Source organism: Pongo abelii, chromosome X (genome assembly GCF_028885655.2).
Source record: "Pongo abelii isolate AG06213 chromosome X, NHGRI_mPonAbe1-v2.0_pri, whole genome shotgun sequence".
Taxonomy (NCBI): domain Eukaryota; kingdom Metazoa; phylum Chordata; class Mammalia; order Primates; family Hominidae; genus Pongo; species Pongo abelii.
Genome location: NC_072008.2, coordinates 48940272 through 48959023, shown reverse-complemented (window position 1 = coordinate 48959023; position 18752 = coordinate 48940272). Strand labels below are relative to the sequence as shown.

Here is an 18752-nt window from a genome sequence, read left to right as displayed (position 1 = left end):
TTTCTCTGAGTCTTCCTGGGGGAGCCTGCCAGAGTCCAGGCTGGAGCAAACTGAAGCCCTGCGAGTGGGACTGTGCCTGATCATGCGTTCACTCACTTCACTCTTTCAGTAACTTGCTACTCAACTTAATATTTCACCCACTTGGCCAGGAGCAGTGACTCACGCCTGTAATCCCAGCACTTTGGGAGGTTGAAGCCGGCGGATCACTTGAAATTACGAGTTTGAGACCAGCCTGGCCACCATGGCAAAACCCCGTCTCTACTAAAAAATACTAAAATTAACTGGGTGTTGTGATGCACGCTATAGTCCCAGCTACTCGGGAGGCTGAGGCAGGAGAATTGCTTGAACCCGGGAGGCGGAGGTTGCAGTGAGCCGAGATCGTGCCACTGTACTCCAGCCTGGGTGACAGAGTGAGACTCCATCTCACACACAGAAAAAGACTTCACTCATTCACTCAGTAAACATCTCCTGAAAGCCTACTGGGTGCTAGGCACTATTCTAGGTGCTGGGGATATAGCAGTGAACCAAGCAGACAATAGTGCCCTGGAGTTGATGTTCTGACACACGAGTGCGCAAATCCATCCTGCTGCCTATTTTGGTATGGCCCTTGAACTAAGACTGGCTTTCATATTTCTAAATGACTGAAAAAAGGTAGACCCAGCATGGTGGCTCATGCCTGTAATCACCAGCACTTTGGGAGTCTGAGGCAGGAGGATCATTTGAGACCAGCCTGGGCAACACGGCAAGACCCCATCTCTACAAAAAATATTAAAAGAAATAGCCAGGTGTGGTAGTGCAAGCCTATAGTCCCAGCTACTTGGGAGACTGAGGTGGGAGGATCGCTTTAGCCCAGGAGATTGAGGCTGCAGTGAGCCATAATCATGCCACTGCACTCTAGCCTGAGTGACAGAGTGAGACCCTGTCTCAAAAAGAAAAGGGGCTGGGTGTGGTGGCTCATGCCTGTAATCCTAGCACTTTGGGAGGCCGACGCGGGCAGATCACCTGAGGTCAGGAGTTCTAGACCAGCCTGGCCAACATGGTGAAACCCCGTTTCTACTAAAAATACAAAAATCAGCCAGGCATGGTGGCACGCGCCTGTAATCCCAGCTACTCAGGAGGCTGAGGCAGGAGAATCACTTGAACTCGGGAGTCAGAGGTTGCAGTGAGCCAAGATCTCACCACTGCACTCCAGCCTCTGTCTTAAAAAAAAGAAAAGAAAACGAAAAAATATTATTAAAAGAAATAATATTCTGTGACACTTGGAAATTATGTGAAATTCAAATTTCAGTGTCTAAATCATTTACATATCAATTTCAGTGTCTGTAAATTATTTACATATCATTTACAGTATCTTCTTCATTTACATATTGTTTGTGGCTTTCTCGTGCAGAGCTGAGATTTTGCAACAGAGACCATATGGCCTGCAAAGCCTGAGCTATTAACTCTCTGGCCCTTTTCAGAAAATGTTAGCTGACCTATGACCTAACAAAGAGAATAAAAGAGAAATCATTCCTCATAAAGATGAGTGCAATGAAGAAAATGAGCGATGTGAGAGTGGTGTGGGGAGGTGGTGGGTGAGAAGGAGTTCAGCGAGACCTCGCCAAGGAGGGGACAATGAGTTTGGTCCTAGGTTGGCTGAAAGGAGCAAGCCTCATGGTTATTTTGGCAAAGGGTGTTCTAGGCAGAGGGAGCAACAGGTGCAAGGGCCCCGAGGTAGGAACGAGCATGGCTGGTCCAAGCAAGAGCAAGGAGAAGCTAGCATGAGTATGTGAGTGCCATTTTCACCACAGCCTTGTCAACAGCCTGAGCAATGCAACAGATTTTTGTCAACCTCATAGAAAAAATGGTATTGCCATTACACTTCACATGCATGTGTGTGTGTGTGTGTGTGTGTATTTCTAATTCTTTAATTTTTAATTTTTAACTTTTTTTGAGACAGGGTCTTGCTCTGTCACCCAGGCTGGAGTGCAGTGGTGCCATCACAGCTCACTGAAGCTTTAGCCTCCCAGGCTCAAGCTATCTTCCTGCCTCAGCCTTCTGAGTACAGGCATGTGCCACCGTGCCTAGATAACTTTTTAAAATTTTCAGTAGAAATGAGATCTCTCTATGTTGCCTAGGCTGGTCTCAAACTCTTGGGCTCAAGTGATCCTCCCACCTTGGCCTCCCAAAGTGCTTGGATTACAGGCATGAGCTGTATTTATGAAATATGTTTTTTTTTTTTTTTTTTTTTTTTTTTTGGCAGGGTTTCACTGTCACCTAGCCTGGAGTACAGTAGCGAGATCACAGCTCACTGCAACCTCAACTTCCTGGGTTCAAGTGATTCTCTTACCTCAGCCTCCCAAGTAGCTGGGACCACAGGCATAGGCCACCACACCGGGCTTATTTTATTTTATTTTATTTTATTTTATTTTATTTTATTTTATTTTATTTTATTTTATTTTTTAGATGAAGTCTTGCTCTTGTCTCCCAGGCTGGAGTGCAATGGCATGATCTCGGATCAGTGCAACCTCTGCCCCCCGGGTTCAAGTGATTCTCTTGCCTCAGCCTCCCGAGTAGCTGGGACTACAGGTGTGTGCTACCACACCTGGCTAATTTTTTGTATTTTTAGTAGAAACGGGGTTTCACCATGTTAGCCAGGATGGTCTCGATCTCCTGACCTTGTGATCTGCTTCCTGACCTCGTGATCTGCCTGCCTCAGCCTCCCAAAGTGCTAGGATTACAGGTGTGAGCCACCGTGCCCGACCTTTTTTGTATTTTTTTGTAGAGACAGGGTCTCACCATGTTGCCCAAGGTGGTCTCGAATTCCTGGGCTCAAGTGATCCACCCACCTCGGCCTCCCAAATTGCTGAGATTATAGGCATGAAGCACCGCACCCAGCCTGAAGGAAGCTTTTAGATGTTTGAGAGACATTTGTTTATCTTCCCAGATAATTTTTATGCATTTATAAGCTACTACACATATATATTATTTCCCTGCTTCTATTTACAAATAGGGCAGTTGACTGTAGTTGATTAATACTATATGCTCCTTGTTTCACTGTTCTTTATCCCTTACTGCCACTAAACTTAAGCTCAACAAGCCATTCTTTTTGATAATAATGGTAACCTGAAATTCCAGCACCTGGCCTTAAAACTGCAAGTCTTGGCTGGGCACAATGACTCATGCTTGTAATCCCAGCACTTTGGGAGGCCAAGGCAAGAGGATGACTTGAGGCCAGGAATTTGAGACCAACCTGGGCAACATAATGAGATCCTGTCCCTAAGTTTTTTTTTTAATTAGCTGGGCATGGTGGTGTGCACCTGCAGTCTCAGCTACTCAGGGAGGCTGAGGTGGGAGAATTGCTTGAACTAAGGAGTTCAAGGCTCAGTGAGCTGGATTGGAACATTGCACTCCAGCCTGGGCAACAGAGTGAGACCTTGTCTCAAAAAAAAACAACCAAAAAACAGAAAACAAAAAACAACAACAAAAAACCCCCCAGAAACCTCATACCCATTAATAGTAACTCCCCACTCCACCCAGCCTTTGGGAACCATGAATCTACTTTCTGTCCCTATGGATTTGCCTATTCTTGGCATTCATATAAGTGGAATCATACACTGTGGCCTTTTGTGTTTGTCTTTTTTCACTTAGCATATTTTCAAGGTTTATGCATGCCACAGCATGTATCAGTACTTCATTAAATCTTCCGATCCATGAAAAATGGGCTATCTTTCCATTTATTTAGGTCTTTAATTTCCTTCAGCAATGTTTTGTAGTTTTCAGTGCAGAAGTCTTACACTTCCTTGGGATGCAAGTCCTACTTAGGGGATTTTAGTAGTCTTTTAGTGCTGCTATGATAGAATACCTCAGATTGGGTAATTTGTATAGAACAGACATTTATTTTCTCACAGTTCTGGAGGCTGGAAAGTCCAAGATAAAGGCACCAGCATCTGGTCAGGGCTTTTTGCTGCATTCTCATATGGCAGAAGGCAGAAGGACATGAGAGAAGCAACTCCCTCCGTCTCATTTATAAGGACACCTAATCTCACTATGAGGGAGAACCCCTTGTGGCCTAGTCACTTCTTAAAGACCCTATCTCTTAAAACTGTCACATTGACAACACCTGAATTTTGGAGGGGACACATTCAAACCATACTAGGGATTAAAAATAACATCTTAATTTTTAGCAATCTAGTTCAGATTGGTACCAACTTAATTTCAATACTATACAAAACATTGCTCTTATATAGCTTTGTCCACTCCCTTTACTGACACTAAACTTAAGCTCAACAAACCATTCTTTTTGATAATAACGGTAACTTGAAATTCCAGCACCTGGCCTTCAAACTGCAAGTCTTGGCTGGGCATGATGACTCATGCCTATAATCCGGGCACTTTGGGAGGCTAAGGAGGATGACTTGAGGCCAGGAATTTGAGACCAACCTGGGCAACATAGTGAGATCCTGTCCCTACACAATGTTTGTTTATTTATTTATTTATCTATTTATTTAGAGACAGAGTCTTGATTTGTTGCTTAGGCTGGAGTGCAATGGCGCGATTTTGGCTCACTGCAACCTCTGCCTCCCGGGTTCAAGCGATTTTCCTGTTTCAGCCTCCTGAGTAGCTGGGACTACAGGCATGCGCCACCGTGCCCAGCTAATTTTTGTATTTTTAGTAGAGACAGGGTTTCACCATGTTGGCCAGGCTGGTTTCAAACTCCTGACCTCAGGTGATCCGCCTGCCTTGGCCTCCCAAAGTGCTGAGATTACAGGTGTGAGCCACCGCGCCCAGCCCCAATTTTTTTTTTTTTTTTTAATTAGTCGGTCATGGTGGTTTGCACCTGCAGTCCCAGCTACTCAGGGAGGCTGAGGTGGGAGAGTTGCTTGAACCTAGGAGTTCAGGGCTGCAGTGAGCTGTGATTGCACCACTCACTCCAGCCTGGGCAATAGAGTGAGACCTTGTCTCAAAAAGAAAAAAAAGCAAGTCTTCATATTTAACAGAAAGAACCCCAAAAAGAGATGAGGGCGATGTCCCTACTCCTAGCATCAGCAGAAGATGAATTTTTCATTTTGATTATTACACTTTTAAACTCCAGAAATTTCTATTTGGTTCATTTTTTATATTTCTATGTCTGTATTGATACTCTTTATTTGGTGAGATATTGTTTCTATACTTTAGTTCTTTAGACATAGTTTCTTTGAGGTTTTTGGACATATTTTAAATAGCTTATTTAAAGTCTTTTTATTAGAAAACCCAGCATCTGGCTGGGCGTGGTGGCTCACACCTGTAATCCCAGCACTTTGGGAGGACAAGGCAGGTGGATCACTTGAGGTCAGGAATTCAAGACCAGCCTGGCCAATATGGTGAAACCCTGTCTCTACTAAAAATACAAAAATTAGCCAGGTGTGGTGGTGGGTGCCTGTAGTCCCAACTACTTGGGAGGCTGAGGCAGGAGAATTGCTTGAGTCTGGGAGGCAGAGGTTGCAGTGAGCCGAGATTGCACCACTGCACCCCAGTCTGGGTGACAGAGCAAAACTCTGTCTCAAAATAAATAAATAAATAAATAAAATAAAATACATTAAGAAAAAAGGAAAACCCAACATCTGGGCTTTCTCAGGGACGGTTTCTATAGGTGGTCTTTTTTCTTTATTCTGTGGATGGGTCGTATTTTCTTCTTTCTTTGCATGTGTCATAATTTGTTATTGAAAACTGGACATTTCAAATAATATAATGTGGCAACTCTGGAAACCAGATTCTGTCCCCTCTCTAGTGTTTCTTGTTGCTGTTTTGTTTGTTTGTTTTTTTGTTTTCAATGTTTGTTTGGGCTGAGCTCGGTGGCTCATGCCTGTAATCCAAGCACTTTGGGAGGCCAAGGCAGGAGGATCATTTGAGCCTAGGAGTTTGAGACCAGCTCGGGCAACATAGTGAGACCCTGTCTCTTAAAAAAAAAAAAAAAATTGGCCAGGCGCGGTGGCTCACGCCTGTAGTCCCAGCACTTTGGGAGGCCGAGGCGGATGGATCGTGAGGTCAGGAGATTGAGACCATCCTGGCTAACACGATGAAACCCCGTCTCTATTAAAAATACAAAAAAATTAGCCAGATGTGGTGGCGGGCCCCTGTAGTCCCAGTTACTCGGGAGGCTGAGACAGGAGAATGGTGTGAACCCGGGAGGCGGAGCTTGCAGTGAGCCGAGATCGCGCCACTGCACTGCAGCCTGGGCGACAGAGTGAGACTCCATCTCAAAAAAAATAAATAAATAAAATAAATAAATTAAATTAGCTTGGTGTGGTGGCGCATGCCTATAAGTCCCAGCTACTCAGAGGCTGATGCTGGAGGATTGCTTTAGCCTGGGAGATCAAGGCTGCAGTGAGCCGTGTTAGTGCCACTATACTCCAGCCTGAGGGACAGAACAAGACCCTGTCTCAAAACACAAGTTTGTTTAGTTTTTTTCCTGAACAAATTCTGTAGTCTCTATTCCTTGTCCTCTGTGGCCACTGAAGTCTCTTGGTTAGCTTAGTGGCCACTAATGATTGAACAGAAATTTCTTTAAATGCCTGGAACCAGTATGTCTCCCAGTCTTTGCCAAGGGGATTTGTGTATGTGTTGGGACATACCTTCTGCACTCAGCCTGGCAGTTTACAACGTTGCCTTATCTTTCTCTTCCTGCTTGTTCAGAGCCTCAAGGTCTGCAGAGGTGAGAGATTAAAGCCTACTTAGTTCTTCTGTGGGCATTCGCCTAGCTGCAGCCCAGGGCGTATGCGTGTGGCCTTCTAGATTCCCAGGCATGTGTTGGAGTTATTCAAGCCCCAATAGATATCCCATTTTCCAGCCTTTCCTTCTTCTTCTTCTTTTTTTTTTTTTGAGATAGAGTCTCACTCTGTCACCAGGCTGGAGTGCAGTGATGCGATCTTGGCTCATTGCAACCTCTGCCTCCTGGATTCAAGCAATTCTCCTGCCTCAGCCTCCTGAGTAGCTAGGATTACAGGTGCACACCACCACACCTAGCTAATTTTTGTATTTTTAGTAGAGATGGGGTGTCTAGTAGAGACCATGTTGGCCAGGATGGTCTCGATCTCTTGACCTCGTGATCCACCTGCCTCAGCCTCCCAAAGTGCTGGGATTACAGGTGTGAGCCACCGCGCCTGGCCTCCAGCCTTTCATTTTAAGCTTGCTGGTTGATGTATTGTTTGCCCCAACTGCTATTCACTACCCCAGGTTGTAGCGTCAGTTTGAGTGAGGTCAAATGAAGACAAGCCTTTCAAGTGGGTTCTTCCAGGGAACCACCAGACAAGTCAAAACAAACAACTGTAATTCTTTGTGAATAAGGTCCATTCTTTTCTCTCTGGTACTGGTACCTGTACGGGGAATGCAGATCATTATCTTCAGGGCTACCACCAAGCTGGGAGCAGGAGATGGGACGAGGATAAGTTAAAATACCACAAAGCTTACTATTCTTATGGAGATTCAGCTGGTTTTTCTCCCTTCCTTCCTTCCTTCCTTTTTCTTCCTTTCTTTTTCTTTTTTCTTTTTTTTTTTTTTTGACAGTCTTGCTCTGTTGCTCAGGCTGGAGTGCAGTGGTGCCATCTCAGCTCACTGCAACCTCCACTTCCCGGGTTCAAGCAATTCTCGTGTCTCAGCCTCCTGAGTAGCTGAGATTACAGGCACGCACCACCACGCCTGGCTAATTTTTGTATTTTTAGTAGAGACGGGGTTTCGCCATGTTGGCCAGGTTGGTCTTGAACTCCTGACCTCAGGTGATCTGCCTGCCTTGGCCTCCCGAAGTGCTGGATTACAGGCGTGAGCCACTCAGCTGGTTTTTCTCGATTAAACATTCGTCTGCTTGTTACAAGCTTTCGGTTGGTTTTCAAAGTTCTGAAAAAGTTGATCCTGACAGTTTTTGCCAGTTTTTTCACTGATTTTTATAGAGGCACAGATTTTTGGAGTTCTCTATTCCACCATTTACTTTGTGTTAGCAACATTAAACATTTTAAACATCATTATTTGACATTAAAAGGTTTAAATTTGATGATAACTTTAGTTTCCATTTTCACATGTCCTGTGATTACTTTAATCTCCTTCCCTTTCAATGTTTGTGTTATTGTGGCCTAGAACTTTATTTTTATTACTTTTTCTTTCTTTTTCCACATGTTCTAATGTGGCCTAGTATTTTAGTACCACTTCAAATTTATGATCCCCAAATGCTCCCAATCAGTATTTTTCCAAATGACATCATCTTAATGAACACCGGATTATAATTAAACTACATTAAAGCAGCATGTGTTTTAGTAAATAATTCCTTAAATAATAAAGTAATAGGTCTGGGTGAGCTCACATAAGGAGCATTGGTGCTTTTTACCAAAGCTGGAAAATTCTCAGCCATTATTCCTTTGAACATTGTTCTCCATAAATCTTTCTATTCTCCCTTTCTAGAATTTGTGTTCAATATATGTGAGCTCTTTTCATTCTATCCTCCATATCTTTATATTTTCCATTTCTTTTTTGTTTTTTTTTTTTGACACAGTTTCACTCTTGTCCAGGCTGGAGTGCAATGACGCAATCTCGGCTCACTGCAACCTCCGCCTCCCGGGTTCAAGCAATTCTCATGCCTCAGCCTCCTGAGTAGCTGGGATTGCAGGCATGAATCACCATGCCTGGCTAAGTTTTGTATTTTTAGTAGAGATGGGGTTTCACCATGTTGGTCAGGCTGGTCTCGAATGCCTGACCTCAGGTGATCCACCCACCTCCGCCTCCCAAAGTGCTGGGATTACAGGCTTAAGCCACCATGCTCGGACTATTTTCTGTTTCTTTATCTCTAATTGTGTGTTTCCCTCAGAGCTATATTTTAGTTCGCTAATTATTTCTTCGTTTGTGTCTAATCTGCAGTTTAATACGTTTATTAATTATTTAAATCACCATTTTCACTTCTAGAAGTTGTATTTGGTTATTGTGCAGGTATTCAGATAAGCCTGTTGTTTCTCATCCTGATCTTTCATTAAGAAATGTATTTTTATCTTGGGCAACACAGTAAGACCCCATCTCTAAAAAAAAAAAAAATAGCTGGGTATGGTGGCATGTGCCTGTAGTCTTAGCTACTTGGGAGGCTGAGGCAGGAGGATTGCTTGAGCCCAGGAGTTTGAGGCTGCAGTGAGCTATAATTGCCCCACTGCACTCCAGCCTGGATGACAGGGCGAGACCTTGTCTCAAAAAAGATTGTATGTTTTTCCCTTTTTACTTGGGAATAATATAGATTTATGGGAAATTGCAAAGATAGTACAGAGATGTCCCATATACCCTTTACTCAGTTTCCTCTATATTATAGTAGTGTAAAAATACTATAGTACAATATCAAAATCAGGAAATTGACATTGGTACAATAGTGTGTATAGTCCTATGCCTTTTTATCCCATGTGTAGACTCCTGTAACCAACACCATAATCAAGATACACAACATGGCTGAGCTTTGTAGATGGCGTGTGTCCCGGGTGGTCCTCAGGGACTGTCAGGAGATTTTGGACTCTCTGAAGATCATCCTTGGATCTTGGGTTAAAAATCTGTATTCTAGTCTGAACCATGGGAAGAAAAAAATAGTCGATCTGTGGTTTTTCTACTTGAAGGACACAATGTTTTCCAAACTAGCACCTTTGCAGAGGTTTGCTGTACTTAGTCGTGGAGCTCATTCTTCAGTGGCTTCTGCTACATCTGTTGCAACTAAAAAAACAATCCAGACCAGGTGTGGTGGCTCACACCTGTAATCCCAGCAATTTGGGAGGCCAAGGCGGGCAGATCACCTGAGGTCGGGAGTTCGAGACCAGCCTGGCCAACATGGAGAAACCCCATCTCTACTAAAAATACAAAATTAGCCCAGCACGGTGGCGCATGCCTGTAATCCCAGCTACTCGGGAGGCTGAGGCAGGAGAATTGCTTGAAACCGGGAGGCAGAGGTTGCAGTGAGCCGAGATTGCGCCATTGCACTCCAGCCTGGGCAACAAGAGCAAAACTCCATCTCAAAACAAAAAACAAACAAACAAACAAAACCAAAGAAGACAGTCCAAGGCCCTCCAACCTCTGATTACATTTTTGAAAGGGAATCTAAGTGTGGTGCACACAATTACCATCCTTTACCTGTAGCCCTGGAGAGAGGAAAATGTATTTACTTATGGGATGTAGAAGGCAGAAAATATTTTGACTTTCTGAGTTCTTACAGTGCTGTCAACCAAGGGCATTGTCACCCCAAGATTGTGAATGCGCTAAAGAGTCAAGGGAAGAAATTGACCTTAACCTCTAGAGCTTTCTATAATAACGTACTTGGTGAATATGAGGAGTATATTACTAAACTTTTCAACTACCACAAAGTTCTTCCTATGAATACAGGAATGGAAGCTGGAGAGACTGCCTGTAAACTAGCTCATAGGTGGGGCTATACTGTGAAGGGCATTCAGAAATACAAAGCAAAGGTTTTTTTCGCAGCTGGAAACTTTTGGGTTAGGACGTTGTCTGCTATCTCCAGTTCCACAGACCTGACGAGTTACGATGGTTTTGGACCATTTATGCCGGGCTTCGACGTCATTCCCTGCAATGATCTGCCTGCACTGGAGCGTGCTTTTCAGAATCCAAATGTGGCTGCATTCATGGTAGAACCAATTCAGGGTGAAGTGGGTGTTGTTCCAGATCCAGGTTACCTAATGGGAGTGCGAGAGCTCTGCACCAGGCACCAGGATCTGTATATTGCTGATGAAATAGTCAGGATTGGCCAGAACTGGTAGATGGCTGGCTGTTGATCATGAAAATGTCAGACCTGATATAGTCCTCCTTGGAAAGGCCCTTTCTAGGGGCTGATACTCTGTGTGCAGTGCTGTGGGATGATGACATAATGCTGACCATTAAGCCAGGGAAACATGGGTCCACATATGGTGGCAGTCCACTAGGCTGCCGAGTGGCCATTGCAGCCCTTGAGGTTTTATAAGAAGAAAACCTTGCTGAAAATACAGAAAAAATGGGTATTATCTTGAGAAATGAACCCATGAAGCTACCTTCTGATGTTGTAACTGCCGTAAGAGGAAAATAATTACTTATTTATTTGAGTCAGAGGTTCACTCTGGTTGCCCAGGATGGAGTGTAATGGCGCAATCTCGGCTCAATGCAACCTCCACCTCACGGGTTCAAGTGATTCTCCTGCCTCCGCCTCCTGAGTAGCTGGGATTACAGGCACGCACCACTATGCCTGGCTAATTTTTGTATTTTTAGTAGAGATGGAGTTTTACCATGTTGGTCAAGCTGGTCTCGAACTCCTGACCTCAGGTGATCCAGCTGCCTTGGCCTCCCAAAGTGTTGGGATTACAGGCATGAGCCACTGCGCCCGGCGAGGAAAGGAATTATTAAATGCTATTGTTATTAAAGAAACCAAAGATTGTGGTGCTTGGAAGGTGTGTCTACGACTTCAAGATTATGGACTTCTGGCCAAGCCAAGCCATGGCGATATCATCAGGTTTCACCTCTGCTGGTGGTCAAGGAGGATGAGATTCGAGAGTCCAGTGAACTCATTAACAAGGCCATCTTATCGTTCTGAGGGTAGCAGCTGTTTTCAGTGGTCCCTGGGAGCCGGCTGGAGACAGGTGGTCTTGTAAAAGCTCTGCTCTTAATGCGGGCACATTCCACTCCCATGTGTCTTCAAAACTGTTTTTTGGAATATATGTTTTTTTTCAGTTGACACATAATAGAAGAACGTTTATGAACCTGCCGTTTGCTTTGTAATATAAGTAAGAGAATGTAGTAGCATCTATATTCAGTGAAAGTGTTTTGATGTGCATATGTACTTTCTAAGGTGAAACACATCTATGTATACAGATAGCCTTTAAATCACATTCTTCAGTATACTTTATATATGCTTTCATAATTTCCTTGCTGGCGTAAATGTTTTGTATTTGAAAAAGTTATCTCTAGCATATTACATAAAAGGCTTCACCTTATAAAGTCAAATCATTGTTATCATTGAATTTTAGGAAGGATGAATGGTTAAGCATATATAAAATACTAATATGAAGTAAACTTCATGTTGGCCAACATCAGGATGTATTCTTTGGATGTCATTATTTTCAATTAAGAATTAGTGTTTAAAATTCCTACATTGTTTGAATGCTTGATTATAATTTCTAAAAAAAGTTTAATATTTCTTTGAATTTAAAATAAAGCTTATATTTCAGAAAAAAAAAGATACAGAACATGGCTGGGTGCAGTGGTTCATCTCCGTAATCCCAGCACGTTGGGAGGCCAAGGCAGGCAGATCACTTGAGGTCAGGAGTTTGGGACCAGCCTGGCCAACATGGAGAAACCCCGTCTCTACTAAAAATACAAAAATTAGCCAGGCATGGTGGCACGCGCTTGTAATCCCACCTACATGGGAGGCTGAGACAAGAGAACCACTTGAACCCAAGAGACAGAGGTTGCAGTGAGCAGAGATCATGCCACTGCACTCCAGCCTGGGAGACAGAGCAAGACTCTGTCTCAAAAAAAAGTTACAAACCATTTTCATCACTACAATGCTATCCCTTGTGCTACTCATTTTTAGTAATACCCACTCTCCTCCCATCCACCATCCCTAACCCCTGGCAACCACTAATCTGTTTTTCATTTCTACAATTTTGTCTTTTCTACAATGCTGTACAAATGGAATCTTACAGTATATAACATTTTAGGGGCTTATTTCACTCAGCATAATTCCCTGGTGATTTATCCAAGACATTAATATTTATGTATCAATAGTTCATTTTTATTGGTGAGTAGTAATTCATGGTATGGATGTACCACAGTTTGACCATTCACTTATTGTTGGACATATTGATTATTTTGAGCTTCTGGCTATTACAAGTAAAGCTGCTATGAACAATTATGTATAAGTTTCTGGATGGGCATGAATTTTAATTTCTCTGAAGTGTAATTGTTGAATTGTGTGCTCATTGCATGTTTAGTTTTATAAGAAACTATCAAACAGTTTTCCATAGTGGCTGTAAGATTTTACCTTCCCAGCAGCATTTTACAAGATGTCCAATTTCTCTGCATCTTTGTCACCATTTCGTGTTGTCACTTTGTCTTTTATTTTAGCTGTTGTAATAAGTGTGTAGTGATACCTCATCATGGTCTTAATTTGCTTTAGTGAAGCAAATTAGTGTTGAACATCTTTTCATGAGCTTATTTGCTTATTTCCTCTTCAGTGAAATGTATGTTCATATATTTTGATCATTTTCTAATTGTATTATTTGTTTGTTTTTTACCGTTGAGTTTTTTTTGTTGTTGTTGTTTGTTTGTTTTTGAGAGAGCCTCTTGCTGTTACCCAGGCTGGAGTGCAGTGGCATGATCTTGGCTCACTCCAACCTCCGCCTCCCAGGTTCAAGCGATTCTCATGCCTCAGCCTCCCACGTAGCTGGGATTACAGGCACGAACCATCATGCCTGTCTAATTTTTGTATTTTTAGTAGAGATGGGTTTTTGCCATGTTGCTCAGGCTGATCTCAAACTCCTGCCCTCAAGGGATCTGCCCTCCATCCACCTCGACCTTTCAAAGTGCTGGGATTACAAGCGTGAGCCACGGCCTACTGTTGAGTTTTGAGAGTACTATACATATCCATTATACATTCTGGATGTGAGTCCTTTGTTGGATATGTGGTTTGCAAACATTCTCTCCCATTCCATACCCTGTTTTTTCATCCTTTTAACAGGGTTTCTTCCAGAGCAAAAGTTTTAAATTGGATGAAATCTAACATATTTTTTTCTTATGGATTATGCTTTTCGAACTGTTTACTATGCCCTAGATCTCAGATGTTTCTCCTATGTTTTCTTGTAAAAGTTTCTGTTTTAGTTTTATATTTTAGATTTAAATCTATGATCCACTTGAGTTTTTTTTTTGTATAAAGGTATGAAGATTAGGTCTTTTTAAATTAGCTTATGGCTCTGCAACTTCTCCAGCACCATTTGTTGAGCAGACAATCCTTCCTTCTTTTTGTCGCTTTGTAAAAAGTCAGTGTGGGGCTATTTCTAGATTCTCTATTTTGTTACAGTGATCTGTGTGTCTATTCTTCGCCCCATACTACACAGTCTTGATTCCTGTAGCTATATAAGAAGTACTGAAATATGGCAAAGCCATTCCTCCCACCTTATTCTTCTTTTTCAAAAAGTGTCTTAGCTATATATATACATATATATGTATATATACACATATATATGTATATATATACACATATATACATGTGTATGTGTGTATATATACATATATACATGTATATGTGTATATATGTATATATGTGTATATATACATATATGTATATATGTATCTATGTGTATATATACATATATATGTATATATGTATCTATGTGTATATATACACATATATGTATATATGTATCTATGTGTATATATACATATGTGTATATATACACATATATGTATATATGTATCTATGTGTATATATACATATGTGTATATATACATATATGTATATGTGTGTATATACACATATATGTATATGTGTGTATATACATATATGTATATGTGTGTATATATACATATATGTATATGTGTGTATATATACATATATGTATATGTGTATGTACATATATGTATATTTGTGTATGTGTGTATATATACATATATGTATATATGTGTGTATATATACATATATGTATATATGTATGTGTATATAATATATGTATATATGTATATGTGTGTATATATACATATATGTATATATGTATGTGTGTATATATACATATATGTATGTATGTGTGTATATATACATATATGTATATATGTATGTGTGTATATATACATATATGTATATGTGTATGTGTGTATATATACATATATGTATATGTGTATGTGTGTATATATACATATATGTATATGTGTATGTGTGTATATATACATATATGTATATGTGTATGTGTGTATATATACATATATGTATATGCGTATGTGTGTATATATACATATATGTATATGCGTATGTGTGTATATATACATATATGTATATGCGTATGTGTGTATATATACATATATGTATATGCGTATGTGTGTATATATACATATATGTATATGCGTATGTGTGTATATATACATATATGTATATGCGTATGTGTGTATATATACATATATGTATATGCGTATGTGTGTATATATACATATATGTATATGCGTATGTGTGTATATATACATATATGTATATGCGTATGTGTGTATATATACATATATGTATATGCGTATGTGTGTATATATACATATATGTATATGCGTATGTGTGTATATATACATATATGTATATGCGTATGTGTGTATATATACATATATGTATATGCGTATGTGTGTATATATACATATATGTATATGTGTATGTGTGTATATATACATATATGTATATGTGTATGTGTGTATATATACATATATGTATATGTGTATGTGTGTATATATACATATATGTATATGTGTGTGTGTATATATACATATATGTATATGTGTATGTGTGTATATATACATATATGTATATGTGTATGTGTGTATATATACATATATGTATATGTGTATGTGTGTATATATACATATATGTATATGTGTATGTGTGTATATATACATATATGTATATGTGTATGTGTGTATATATACATATATGTATATGTGTATGTGTGTATATATACATATATGTATATGTGTATGTGTGTATATATACATATATGTATATGTGTATGTGTGTATATATACATATATGTATATGTGTATGTGTGTATATATACATATATGTATATGTGTATATGTGTGTATATATACATATATGTATATGTGTATATGTGTGTATATATACATATATGTATATGTGTATATGTGTGTATATATACATATATGTATATGTGTATGTGTGTATATATACATATATGTGTATATGTGTGTATATATACATATATGTGTATATGTGTATATATACATATATGTATATGTGTATATATACATATATGTATATGTGTATATATGTATATATGTATATGTGTATATATATACATATGTATATATACACATATACGTATATGTATATATACACATATACGTATATGTATATATATACATATATGTATATATATGTATATATATATTTTGAGATGGAGTCTCACTTGTGTCGCCCAAGCTGGAGCGCAGTGGGGTAATCTCACCTCACTGCAACCTCTGCCTCCTGGATTCAAGCGATTCTCCTGCCTCAGCCTCCCGAGTACCTGGAATTTCAGGCGTGAGCCACCACACCTGGCTAATTTTTGTGTTTTTAGTGGAGACATGGTTTCTCCATGTTGGCCAGACTGGTCTTGAACTCCTGACCTCAAGTGATCTGCTAGTCTCGGCCTCCCAAAGTGCTGGGATTATAGGTGTGAGTCTTAATGGTCTCCATTCACACACAATGATTTTAAAATAGACCCCCCTCTGCCTTTCCCTTCCCCAGAAATGTTCCCCTCTGCACCGTGCAATGGTACCTGTGAGAAAGAAATGTCCCATTCCCAAATCATCGTCCCCACCCCAGCCCCCAGGCCCTTGAGTGGTGAGACCCTTGATGGGCAGTCTCATGCTTCCGTCCAGGGGACTTTCCCACCGTTGCTCCCCTGCATGGAGACTAAGTGCCCTCTTCTATTCCCTGGCCATCACAGGGTCTACAGTGCATGCATCTGCCTGATTCCTCCATGTTCCTCAGATGATGATTTCATCTGTATTTCCTCCCACATACTCCCAAATGGACCTCCCAGCCCTAGAACCCGAAAATTGTTCAGAGAGCGAAGGCCAAATTGCCCAACCACCTGCTGCAGAATCCTGCTCCAGGACTGAAATGTATAGTCTCTATAAAAATAAAAACTGGATGCCAGGCACAGCAGCTCACGCCTGTAATCCCTGCACTTTAGGAGGCCAAGGCAGGAGGATCGCTTGAGCCCAGGAGTTTGAGACCAGCCTGGGTAACATAGCGAGACTCTCTTGACAAACCTAAAAAAGTTAGTGGGGTGTGGGTGCATGCCTGTAGTCACAGCTACTCCGGAGGCTGAGGAGGGAGGATCGCTTGAGCCCAGGAGTTCAAGGCTGCATTGAGCTATGATCATGCCACTGCACTCCAGCGTGGACAGAGCAAGACCCCATCTCTAGAAGAAACAAACACCCAGCAACTGGAAACATCCTCCTCTAGAATGGTGGTCAGGAACATCTGTCTGCCTTGTTCCCTGATGTCTCTCTGGCACCTAGAACAGCGCTCAGCACGAGAACACACTCATTAGGGTTTTGTTGAATAAATGACTCCTTTGACACATCAATTCCACTTCTAAGAATGTTTCCTAAAGAAATATTCACACACGTGCACAGAGCTGTGTGCACAATAATGAGAGGAGCAAACAACTGGGGAATGTTTGCAAAGGTTTATTAACTGTCAGTGACTGATAGAGGGGAATCGGATGAGGGGAGTACATGCTGAACAGGAAACAGAGCGAGGGGGGCTTGACCAGGACGCATGGCAATGGAGAAAAGCAGATGGGAGATGCTTATACTGGTACTTGGTGTGTGTGTGTGCATGTGTGGTGTGTGTGTAAATGCAGAGGAAAAAATCAGAAATTAAACACTCAGACCTGACCTCAGTAGTCACATCTGGGAAGAGAGGAGGGTAGTGCTGTTCTATGGAGAGAATACATGACAGTACTTGTTTTCTGAGGTAGGTGCATGGATACACAAACCGAAATATGCATTAAGTATGTCTTGCTCATCAATGAAAATGCTAATATCTAACAGAATGGCACACTGCAAGAAAATACAATGGAAACGCTAACATTGAACTCTTGTCACACTAGGAAAAATGACGCTCAACTTTTCACTGTTGTGAACACTTGCTTTCACTTGCTATACACCTGATGACAAGGGATCCGCAGCCATGCCCATTTTCGTGAAAGGTCACCACGTTCTGCTTCTCATCATGGGCATGTGTCATATCCCTGAGGCTGAGGCAAGTGGAGAGAAGGAAAGTAAGTGGCAGTGAGTTCCCACCATGTGACAACTCAATCTCAACTCCTCCTGACCTGCAGACCCTGCACACTCCGATTCTGCCCTCTCAGGATCTGCACACACCTTCCAGGGTTCCTTGAAGTGAACCCTCTGTTCATGCCACAGTGACTTCCTTGCCTGGGTTATCAATTCCTAGGCTAGAGGAAGGTGTGGCCCGCATATCAGGGCTGACCTGGGGTTTGGGAACCCACAGCATCCTGGGTAGGGAGGATCCCTGGACCTACAGGCCAGGGAGTAAAAAGAGAATGTGAAATCGGCCGGGCGCCGTGGCTCATGCCTGTAATCCCAGCACTTTGGGAGGCCGAGGTGGGCCAATCACGAGGTCAGGAGATCGAGACCACCCTGGCTAACACGGGGAAACCCCGTCTCTACTAAAAATACAAAAAAATTAGCCGGGCGTAGTGGCAGGCACCTGTAGTCCCAGCTAGTGGGGAGGCTGAGGCAGAATGGTGTGAACCCAGGAGGTGGAGCTTGCAGTGAGCCGAGATTGCGCCTGGGCGACAAAGCGAGACTCCGTCTCGAAAAAAAAAAAAAAAAAAAAAAAAAAAAAGCGAAAGAGCATGGGAAATCTCTTCATTCAGCCTCAATGCTGTACCCTAGAAAATTATGAGAAGGGAATGATTTGGGGAACAAGTGATAAGATGGGATACCAGTACCATAACAGAATAGCACATCTACAGCTATGTGGGTGCTGGGCCTAAGGTTCACTTATGGAG

General features: G+C 41.5%; 1 pseudogene; it reads left to right on the top strand.

Annotated features, from left to right (window-relative positions):
• The first annotated feature begins 9513 nt into the window (after positions 1-9513).
• LOC100446941 (ornithine aminotransferase, mitochondrial-like) lies at positions 9514-11629 on the top strand (annotated as a pseudogene).
• The last annotated feature ends 7123 nt before the right edge of the window (positions 11630-18752 follow it).